At 34.1% G+C, this 12,154-nt stretch overlaps 1 pseudogene; it reads left to right on the top strand.

Moving 5' to 3' along the window:
* The first annotated feature begins 2,431 nt into the window (after window positions 1–2,431).
* On the top strand, window positions 2,432–5,608 carry LOC141673300 (IQ domain-containing protein IQM1-like; annotated as a pseudogene).
* Window positions 5,609–12,154: the final 6,546 nt, after the last annotated feature.

Below are 12,154 nucleotides of genomic sequence, written 5' to 3'. Positions count from 1 at the left end.
CGAAAGCAAGCGCACCAAACAAAGAAGCACAAACACAGGGGCCTGCAAATAATAACAAGAAGTGAACAATATGTCAAAAAAAGATGCTTACTAACATAAAAATTAGAAAATACATACATACAAACAGAAAATTAATAATAAACAGACATGCATACATAAAAACTGAAAATTAACTTACTTTATAAATGACCCAAGATGAAGAATCAACTAATATGTTAAAAAAGTTAAATTAAAATCCAAAATTTGAAATTTCAAAATGAAAATTAGAAAAACACTTACAAATCGAGGTATATAACAGGTTAATCGAGTAGATATAAGCTTCCTCTGCAAGAATAATTGAAGCACCAAGTGGATATAAGCACCAACTAGGAATTCGACATTTGGGGTTTATAATCTAGGGTTTGTAGATTAGGGGGTTTTGATTTAGGGTCCTTGAGTGTAGATTAGTATAGATTTAGGGTTTTTGAAAAAATTATGAGTTTCTGAGTGTATGGATTAGTATAGATTTAGTGTAGATTACGGGGGTTTTTTTTAGAAAGTAGACTGGGTTCTTGAGAAAGAAGGGGGAAAAGAAGGGGGGAAAAGAAGGGGGAAAAGAACAAGTCGACTGGGGGGTTTGTTTTTAAGTTAATTTAGGGGAAAACATTTCAAGTTTGAAGGAAACGGAAACGTTGTGCTGCGTGTTTTTTTGTTTTTTTAAAAAGTAGTTTGGACATCGGTTTCATGAGTAACTAATGTTAATAAATAACTTTAACATCGGTTTCAGAAGATGTGATGTTAAAACATCTTTTAACATCAGTTGCCAAAGCAACCGAAGTTAAATGGGTGAAGTCTATTAACAGTTTTCTTGTAGTATGTAGAATATATGGTGATTGATTTTATATTTGGCACATATTTCTCAGTAGAATCAGAAAGAAATGGAAAGTGAGCCAACAAATCATCATGAAGATGATGCTCACTTGCTTGAGATTTTGGTTTCTCCATGAGTGTTAAAGATGGAGAATCAGGAATCGATGTGTGAATCATGAACACATCCAAAGACTTTATGGGTGATTTTTGTGTGTGAGGTGCTTCTATGATTAAAGATTTTGGCCATGACTCCATATTTACAGGAGCCACATCAACCTCACTTTGAGAAGGTGCTGTAACCGAGTCTTTGAATGCAGTGTGCACAGTGTGTGCACCCTGTGTATCCCCAAGTACTTTAGATTTCTTCTTTATAGTGTAAGTTTGGGGTGAGTCTGTGTCCCTAACCCTCTTGGCATGTGCTCTTGGCTGAGAACTTTGTTCAATAGTTACAACATTTTGGGAGGATGCAACTAGAAATGAGCTTGAATCCTTATTAAGCACTACGGTTTGTTGGGAAACTGTAGTGTGTCTAGGTTTGGTTACACACGCCTCTCCGTCCTTATCCTTAGGATTTCTTTGATGTTCATCATATTCCTCACCAGGCTCACTTCTTTTCACACTCCCCTATTTGGTTTTAGTAGATTTTGAAACTGGTTTCTTTTGAGAGAAAGTAGAGTGGGTTTTATTTGACTTGGATTTGGAAATATTTGATTTTATGGCTTGGGTAGGCACCTTTTTGGTCACTATCACAGATGCCATAACCACATATGTTTGCAAAGAAGTTTTTGGTAGAAAAGTAGCAGGGACGGAAGTATTTACCTCACTTACATGAGGCCCCTCCATGATTGGCAAGTAGACTAGAGGAACCTCACTGAGGTTGTTTCCCCTGTTTAAATCAGCAATAACCCTTCTTTCTTCAACCCCACAATCAAGCTTGTTAGTTGGCTTCTCAATGATAAGATCTTCAAAAACAAAATTAGCTAAAAAAATAAAGAATCTAGCATAATATATGTTTTTATTGTCGCCTAGCTTAAAACCTAATTCATACAGGACAAACTCACTAAAGTTATGGTAATAATCACTAAGCAACATATACAGCATGTTAATAAGTGAGTAAATCACGGCATCAAAGTTACTAATTTTTCCAGAAAAGACTTTAATAAAAGAGTCAAAGAGAAAGCTCCACTCCTTTCTAAGGTCTTTTCTCCTAACCTCATCTAGCTTGGCAGGGTCAAGAGAATAACCCATAGAGATTAGCATGGAGCTTACATTTGTGTCAATGTGTGGAACTAGTGTGTTATTCTCAGGAAATTAAAAATAGACAAAAATTATATCACCGTTTATGCAGTAATTTGTACCTTTGAGAGTGAAGGTAATGGTTTTGTCTTTCAAGTTGTAAACAGCAGTTGTCCATATCTCCTCAACCACTTCGCAGTAGGTGACATGAGGCTCTAGCATAGCATATTTCAATTTATAGCTTCGAATGAAATCCATCATTTTGTTATAATCTACAGAAGTTGCGATCTCCTTGTTTACCAGTGCGATGAAGTTATTCTTTTCATAAACAACCCCAGTTTGAGACATGATCTTGACTACCGGTGCCATTGCTGAGATTGAAATTAATTGCAGAGAGAAAAAGTTTTGCTTTGGAGACGAAAGAGTTAGAGAAATTGCTTGACACTACCCCATAAGTGCACATAGGCAACGCTTTTTACCTAGTGTTGCACGAAAAGCGTTGCACTATTTACAAAATTTTCAGTTTATTGCAACGCAGTGGAGAAAGCATTGCAATACATTGAAGCTGCCGTTTCTAATAATTGTTAGTGTTGCGCACCATACAACAGTAGAGGTCATAGCGTTGCATTATACAATTTTTTTATTTAATAAATGTTGACGTGGACAAAGAAGCTGAGATGGCATGCTGGACCCACTGTGGCACCAACTATTGCTGACGTGGATTGTGAGTCCCATGGGAGAGGGCCAATTTTTGCCGATGTGGCATGTGTGGGGCCCACACGTGGGACCCAATAATTACATGGCATGCTGATGGGGCTTGCTGACGTGGCATCAATGGATCCCACAAGTGGGTCCCAAATGCTGATGTGGCATGCTAATGAGGCATAAGTGGGGCCCACATGCTGACGTAGCAGTTGGCGGGGCACTTTAAAGGTTGCATTTGCTCTCTGGTGTTGCAATAGGTTATTTAGTGTTGCCTTAGCTATTGTACTATTTTTAAAATTTATTAGTTAAATTCATATTCTAATTTTTTTTAATTATTTTTAATTGATCCAACTGTATGGATGATGTTATCTACTAATTTTAGAGATATGTAATTTTTCTAAAAAAATAGATTTTATATCATGTGGTTTTATAATAGTCAAACCACGGTGCACACGTGTTCCCATTATGTAGTCTTGTCCCGGGTGGTGATTCTATTTTATTAATTTTTTTATTCAACGATCCAACCATACGGATGATGTTACCTACTAATTTTAGAGATGTGTAATTTTTTAAAAAAAATAGATTATATAATGTGTATTTTTATAATAGTCAGATTACATCAAGACGGGTTCGTGTAACCAAGTCTTCTCCCGAGTGGTGATTCTATTTTTGAAAAAAATTTGTTAGAAAATCTAACTGTACGGATGATGTTACCTAATTATTTTAGAGATGTGTAATATTTTTTTAAAAAAATTAGATTTAATATCATGTGCTTTTATAATAGTCAAATATCGGTGCACACGCGTTCCCAATACGTAGTCTTGTCCCGGGTGGTGATTCTACTTTTTTAAATTATTTGTTCAATTATCCAACCATACAGATCATGTTACCCACTAATTTTAGAGATGTCTAACTATTTTTAAAAATATATATATTTTATATCGTGTGTTTTTATAATAGTCAAATTACAGTCAACACTGGTTCTTATAACCAAGTCTTGTCCCGAGTAGTGATTCTATTTTTTTAAAATTCTTGTTCAACTATCCAACCGTACGGATGATGTTACGTACTAATTTTAACAGAATGTATAAATATTTTTAAAAAATAGATTTTATATCACGTGTTTTTATAATATTGAAATTAAGGTCAACACGGGTTCCTGTTTCCAAGTCTTGTACCAGGTGGTGATTCTATTTTTATTTAAATTATTGTTCGATGCTCCAACCGTACGGATGATGTTACCTACTAATTTTAGAGATGTTTCCATTTTTTAAAAAAAATTAAATTTTATATCATGTGTTTTTATAATAGTCAAATTACGGTCAATACGGGTTCTTGTTACCAAGTCCCGTTATCATATAGGAATCCAAAACCTCTTTTTGGATTGAGGGTTAAGTTTGTGTTTTCTTGAATGTCACCAAGTGTTTGATGAAATGCCTCAATGAATTTTATAGCAGATGGTGGTTAAATTAGTTGTAAAGGGATTTCAAATCAATTGGGTCAGAGATAATTGATTGAATTATGTGGAATCTTGGTCAGAGTCTCCACATCTTGTGGTTGTGTAGTTGTTAGTACTGCATTATCTGTTGTTGTTTACTCACTTAATGAGAATGATCTATTAGCTGCATAAACATTTTTTCTGCTTTTATTTGATTTTTCATCTTGATTAATAGTTTTTTGGTTCTGTTCTTTTTATAGGTGGAAGCCATTAGATTTTGCAGCTCTCAAGCGGAGCTTGGTGTCATACTTTGACGATGAAAAACAAGAAACTGCAATTTCTAGATGGGATAGGGCTAAAACAAGAGCTTTCAAGGTAACATCTTGCTTCATTCATACAGAGTTGTCCATTCCAATGTCTACATAATTTTTTGGATTTTAATATTAACATACTTGTGATTGCAGGTCGGGAAGGGCTTAAGCAAAAGTGAAAAGGCTCAAAAGTTAGCTCTACCACATTGGCTTGAAGCTTTAAGTTTATCTTCTTTTAATTGTAATATTGCACTTACAATCTATTTGTTAAATGCTTACAGATTGATCCCCGACATCGCTATGGATACAATTTAACATGTACTATGATGTCTGGTTTGCAAGTGAAAGTATTAAACCTTTCTTCTACTGGTGAGTAACACGGTTATTGTTTGTGCTTGGTGACATACTTCGCCGAACAGATTAATATGGAACTTTTTATGTGGATATTTTCTTAATGACCTCTGCCTAAATATTTACTTTTGACAAAATGATGCTTGGATGTTGGTGATGGCAAAGACATAAACCTTGAAAAATGTCCGAGAAGAAAACTACAACGTCAATGCATCATATATCTGGGACCAGTAAGTTCTAGATCATATAATAATTTGCTTATAGGGTACATTTGAATGTGCCTTGGTTTAACTGTTGCAAATAATTTTAATTTCTAAAATAGAATAAAAGGGCATATGAAGTGATTGTAGAAAACGGAAAGCTTGTGTACAAACAAAGTGGATTATTTTTGGAGACAATTGAGGGTAAAGTGGATATTTGTTCTTAGCACGTCGAGGAATTTGTGCGTGGGAAAGAAGAAGAAAGGCGAATTTCAGCATTTTAGTTTCCTTTCTGGTGGAGCTACTATAGTTGCTGGAATATTACTTGCTTATGGTGGTGTTTTTGAGGTACTTAATTTTACCATTATTTAAAATTATTCACATCCAGAAGTCATGTTATTGGTCTGATCTAAAGCTTATTTGTTGCTTTGAATATGCAGGCGATATGGCCTTATAGCGGGCAATGTGGATCTCAACAATGTGGATCTCACCAATATAAAGAGGTGTGCAATAGATAATGATTCATTCTCATTTGATAAGAGCGTTGAGGAAATAATAGAAGATAATGCATTACCAACAACTGCCCAACCATAAGATCTGAAGACTATAACCAAGATTTCAGACCCGGGTAGGACTTATTATCGAGTCAACCAATTGATTATCTTTGACCCAATTATTTGGAATCGGTAATAAATATTCTAGTAATTAAAAAGTGTAAAGCTCATTTTCCAATTCAATTAGAAATGCAGGACGCAATTAAAGGTATGCACCACTCAAGAATAATAACATTCATGACATATGACACTGATAGTGCACTTAAATTGAGAAATAAATGTTGAGGTAATATTTCAGAAATATGTACCAAATCTTAAAAAACTTTCTTGATTTTCTTTGGATGATTTTTATCTGACTTCTGGTAATATATAACTAAGCCAATATATGGATTTTCCTCTGGTGAATCTTAAGATTCAGTCAATATGTGGATTTTTCCCAGAGAGAAGTAAGTTTAAGATTGATGAAAATGAAGGGGTAGCTAGGTTATGTTGTATACTTGTACATTTCTATATTATTTACTGACAGATAGGATTACTATTACAGGTTTAGTTGCGCTATTTGTTAAAGGCTTCCAGAGCTTTAGTTCCTCTATTTCACTAATGATTAAATTGGTATATGTTCATTTTATTTATATTTTGGTATTTATGTACTTGAAAAAGGTTAGTATTTTAAGATGTTTATAGTTAAAAGCCGTAACTTAATATTTTAGCTCTCTAAAAATATAAACAGCTTCAACTTTTTGACAAAGATATTGTTATTAACTTGTATAAATTGTTTACTTCACTTGATGAAGTGGTGAATATGATTATATCTTCTGAATGTAATTATACTTTAAGCACCATAGAATTAAAGCATTCTACCAGTGATGAAAAACAGTTTTGGAACCTGTACAGTTTTGGAACCTGATAAGCTTAGTGATCTATTATGTGAATTATTTGATTAAGCCGCTTTAACACATCAAAAAATTATGGTTCTGAATTGTTTATCACTTAAAATATTGAATGCTAATCTGCATTTATCACTTCTTAGGAGGCGAGTCATTTCCGGTTATTTTAGCATTGTGCTACTCCATGTACTATGGTATGTGTATGTTAAATTGATTTCTCCAGTTTATGTAGTCTATGATTTCTCCAGTATGTGCTGCTGTCTAATTTGACTATCCTCACATTCTTATTTGACAGACCATTAAGATGGATGAAGTCAAGAAATTTTACCCTCTTTCTGGATTTGAAGCTAACGTTGCTTTAGTCCCTTCTCTGGTAGTTTGCTATAGCGGATAACTACAACAAGGTTTTAATATGGCACGAAAAGCTAAAAATTGTGGATAATGGAAAGCTTTAATTTTTGGTATGGTCTAGTAAATTAGGGATCTTGCCACTTTGGTGGTCGTTTATAGTATTAGCAACAACTAGTATTTTGATTTTTTTTTCTTTTGAAGTTAGGTTTTATGTACTTTGGAAGTTAGAATTGGGTGTATGTACCTCATTTAGTTTAGTTTAGTAAATTTTAAAATGTTTTAGGTGCTTGTTAGGTTGACTGTTGGAAGCCTTGTTTGGCAGAAACCATGTAAAAATAGAACAATTATGTCCAGTATTTTATTTATGAAGTGTTGCATTTGACTACATATGGTGTCACATATAATGAAAAATGATGTTGCATATGACAATAATGGTGTTACAATTGACTACAATTGGCGTTACATATTAAAAAAATCAGTGTTGTATTACATATTGTGGGGCCCACTGCTGACGTGGTAAATGTGGGGCCCACTGCTGACATGGCAAACAATGGGGCCCACTACTAATGTGGCAAGTGGGACCCCTGCTAATGTGGCAAGGTAAGGACCATTGCTGATCTAGAAAAGTGACGTGTCACTTGCCACGTAGGACTCTGGAATGAGGTAGCTTATTTCTTATGCAACACCAGGTGTTGCTGCCTTTCTTATGCAAAACTAGAAAGTATTGCATTATGCCTTTAGTGTTATAAAAGAGGCATAATGCAATACTTTCTAGTTTTGCAGAAAGTGTTGCATTAGGTGTCTACGGCCATGTCCATATTGGACCTCATTTGGTGTTGCCTATTATCTTATGCAACACCATTTAGGCCTTATGCAACTGTATCGTAGGGGTTTCCTATGTGCATTTATGGCGTAGTGTGAGAAAGATAAAAGAAAAAATAAAAAAGAAATTGGCTAATATATTATCTCAGAAATAAACTATCAAAAATTAAAAAGTAAAATAAAGTAACCTATCAAATTAGCCCAAAATCATCGTTTAAAAAATAAAGAAAACTGTCAAAATTCTAATGATTATCCATCGAGGTATACTTACAGGTTATAAGTAAATTCAACGGATATTGACTAGAATTAATGACTAAGATTGAGAGCAATTCGATGGATAAGAATTGAAAGTACCCAGAGTAATAATTGATACTTCGACAGATGATAGGATTTAACGGATATTCATTTTCCATGGATAATGAACATCCGTCGAGATATAAATTACGGTTTAGCCAAAATTTCATCTTTGACAGAAAATATCAAATTTTACTCTGGCTGCATTACAAATTGCTTAGACATCACAACAAATTAAGAGTAATTAAGCATACCTAACTCACTTACCAACCTAGTAAAGGTGGATTCATCAAGTGGCTTGGTAAAGATGTCTGCAAGTTGCTTCTTACTTGGAACAAAATGAAGCTCCACAGTACCATTCATGATATGTTCTCTAATAAAATTGTGCTTGATGTCAATGTGCTTGGTCCTTGAATGTTGTACTGGATTTTCAGTAATTGCATTGGCACTTGTGTTATCACAGAAAATTAGAATCTTATTCACTTGTAGACCATAGTCCAACAGTTGATTTTTCATCCATAAAATATGTGCACAATAGCTACCAGCAGCAATATATTCAGCCTTAGTTGTAGAAGTAGAGACTCAATTTTTCTTTTTACTAAACCAGGATACTAGCTTATTTCCTGGAAATTGACAGGTTCTTGTAGTACCTTTTCTATCAATTTTACAACCTGCATAATCTGCATCTGAATAACCAGTTAGATCAAAACCAAAATCTCTAGGATACCAAATGCCAAATTTTGATGTTCCTTTTAAGATATCTGAAAATTCTTTTAATAGCTATTAAATGAGATTCTCTGGGATCAGCCTGAAATCTAGCACAAAGATAAGTAGCAAATATTATATCTGGCCTATGGGCTGTTAAATATAAAAGTGAACCAACCATACCTCTATAGCTTGAGATATCCACAGACTTTTCAGTAGTGTTTACTTCAAGTTTAGTTGTAGTGGCCATGGGAGTTTTTGCAGATGTCCAATCCATTAAGTCAAACTTCTTTAAGAGATCATAAATATATTTGGTTTGTTTAATGAATATTCCATCACTAACTTGTAAATAAAGACATTAGGTTAGTTCTCCCATCATGCTCATTTCATATTTGCTTTGCATCAATTTGGCAAACATTTTGCAAAGTTTTTCATGTGTAGAGCCAAATATAATATCATCGACATAAATTTGAACAAGTATACTAGAGCCATTAACATTTCTAAAGAATAAAGTTTTGTCAACAGTACCTCTTCTGAAATGGTTTTCTAAGAGAAACTTTGACAAAGTGTCGTACCAGGCTCTAGGTGCTTGCTTCAGTCCATACACTGCTTTTAAAAGATAGTAGACATATTCTGGAAAATTGGGATCTTCAAAACCAGGAGGCTGACTGACATAGACTTCCTCCTCCAAATCTACATTTAGAAAGGTACTTTTAACATCCATTTGATAGACTTTAAAATTGGCATGGGCTACATAGGCTAGAAAGATTCTGATGGCTTCAAGTCTTACTACAGAAACAAAACTTTCATCAGAATATATTCCTTCTTGTTGATAATAGCCCTGAGCAACCAATCTAACTTTGTTCATGACCACTATGCCATTTTCATCCATCCTTTTTCTGAATACCCCCCACTTGGTGTCAATAGGATTCTTTCCTTTAGGCTTGGGTACTAGCTTCCAAACTTTATTCCTTTCAAATTGGTTTAGCTCCTCATGCATAGCTAAAACCCAATCAGGATCCAACAGAGCTTCCTCTACCTTTTTAGGCTCTTCCGGTGATAGAAAGCTGCTATATAGACATTTTTCTTGAGTTGTCTTCCTTGTTTGCACTCTTGAAGATGCTTCACCAATAATTAATTCAAATGGGCGATCTCTAGTCCATTTTCTCTATTGAGGTAGATTATCTCTAGATGAAGAGGTCTCATAGTTGTCTTGATGAGTGATTGAGTTTTGAGTAGAAAAAACTCCCCCTGTGTTTGTGGATCTTTGACTTGAAGTTGGGGTTCTTTCTGATTGCGATCTGTATTGGATTTTAACTACTATTGATGGCTCAACAAATTTTGATCTTTTCCTTTCAATGGATGATTCTGATTATCTTTCAATGGATGATGCACTTGGTCTTTCGACGGATATTGAATTATGTGCTTCATTTCACTACACCATATATGGACTATTGTAACATTTATTTTTAGTGTTATAAGGTAAAGTGTTACAATAAGTGCTTTAAAAAAATAGCCTACATATGCCTACACATTTTTTTAGTGTAACCATTGTTATAATTTACTGTAACCATAGGTATAATGAGGCATCTATGGTTACACTAAAATTGGTATTACCGTTGCTTGTAAAAGAAATGTAACTAAAACCTAAAATGTTGGGCGGGACTTTAATGAAAAACAGGAGCGTGAGTTGAAAAATAATTAAAAATAGAAGGGGGAATTATTACACACTCACATTCATTTCTCACTCTGTTAGGTCACACACACTATAGAAGGGGATTGAATACAGTGTTTACTACAATCAAATCGAATATAAGAACTCAAGTAACAAAACACAGATTTTATTCAACACAATAAACTCTGTTATAAAAAACTGTTCTCTCTTAGTGATGAACAAATTATCACGAGAGCTGCTAGGGTTACAATGAATAATAAACTCGATTAAGATAACACATATAGTATAAACCCTATGTTGTGTTTATATAGACACACAGTTACAAGATAATCTTCTAATTGATATCGAATATAATTCTGCTTCCTAATATATATCAATCAGTTATCTTTTCTTCCAAGTATTCTATTCTTCATAGAATTCTTCTCCATGCATATCTCTTCTTTTGTTTTTCTTGATCTTCTTTTCTTTCAATCAGCCGCCTTCCTTATCTAGAAAGCCTCCTTAAGTCCTGATATTATCTCCTGATAAATATCTCCTAATAACTTAATTTCTGACAACTTAAGTTATGATATCTTAAGTCCTGACTTCAGTATAAGTATTGATTTCCAGTTAAGTACTGATTTGTCCTGTTAAGTAAGATCTGAAAACTAAACACAAATCATATTAGACATGACATCATAAATATATCTAACAATCTCCCCCAACTTGTAAATTAGCATAATATACAAGTTTAACAGATATTTGATGATGTCAAAAACATTAAGTACAAATGCATGAGAATTTGACTAGATAACTACAACTTACAGTCCTTATAGCTTTACCATCCTCAAAGTCTAATATCAGCTTCAGTCTGTATATCCTTCAGAATTTAAGCAGTTATAGATCTTTGACTTGGCTTCAATTTCTTATCTCTTTGATGTCAGGAGTTGTTCTGAGATAGTTCTTCAATAGACATCCCTCAGCATATTCAAGTTCATTGACCATCCTCCTTTTAGCATTTTTCAATTCAACTATATCTTCACCAGTTTGAAAGATAGCAGCCCTGAGATCATTTATTTTAGCTTTCCTTATATCCTGATCTAGTCTGATGATATAGGCTTTATCAGACTCTAGATTGAATTCAAGTCCCTTAATACCAGAAAATGTAGTGATGATTTTAGCAGTATTAGGCTTTATTTCAACAATTTCTCCACTGTGAGATCTGTACTTGGGACAGTATGGACTGTCAGACTTTACAGAGTAAAGCTTCTTCTGTCTTTGAATATTTGATTTTAAACACCCTGCAGCACCATCTGTTGATCTCTTTTTCACTTGAAGCAGAAATAGAACATGTCCAGTTCTTCAAAATACTTTAATAAAATTGCATTCTCCCTGATCTGGAATACCCTCCCATCTGTCATAAAGTATAACATGATATCTTCTTTCAAAACAAAGTGGTAAACCATTTGTATAGATTCGAGTTGATTCAATCTCTCAGGAGTTGCTCCTACACCTGGTTCACTTAAGGAAGTTGGATCATTGGTAGTATTGTGTACTCTCTTCTCTTTAGAACTACCCAATCCTGATTTATCTCTTGTTTCCTTTCCTGTAACAACTCTTGCTTCAAAACCACTTGACGCGGTCTTCAAAGGTTGAGTCTGTTGAGCTTTGCTGAATCCTGGTAGTAGAATCTTTGAAGGTTTAACATGAGCAATGTCAGAGGTTTCCTTTTTTTTAACTTCTGATATCAAGCCAAATTGAGCTATGTTAGAGGTTGCTTGCATCACTGTCATATCA

Source organism: Apium graveolens, chromosome 7 (genome assembly GCF_009905375.1).
Source record: "Apium graveolens cultivar Ventura chromosome 7, ASM990537v1, whole genome shotgun sequence".
NCBI classification, from domain to species: Eukaryota; Viridiplantae; Streptophyta; class Magnoliopsida; order Apiales; family Apiaceae; genus Apium; species Apium graveolens.
This window is presented reverse-complemented; position numbering and strand designations above follow the sequence as displayed.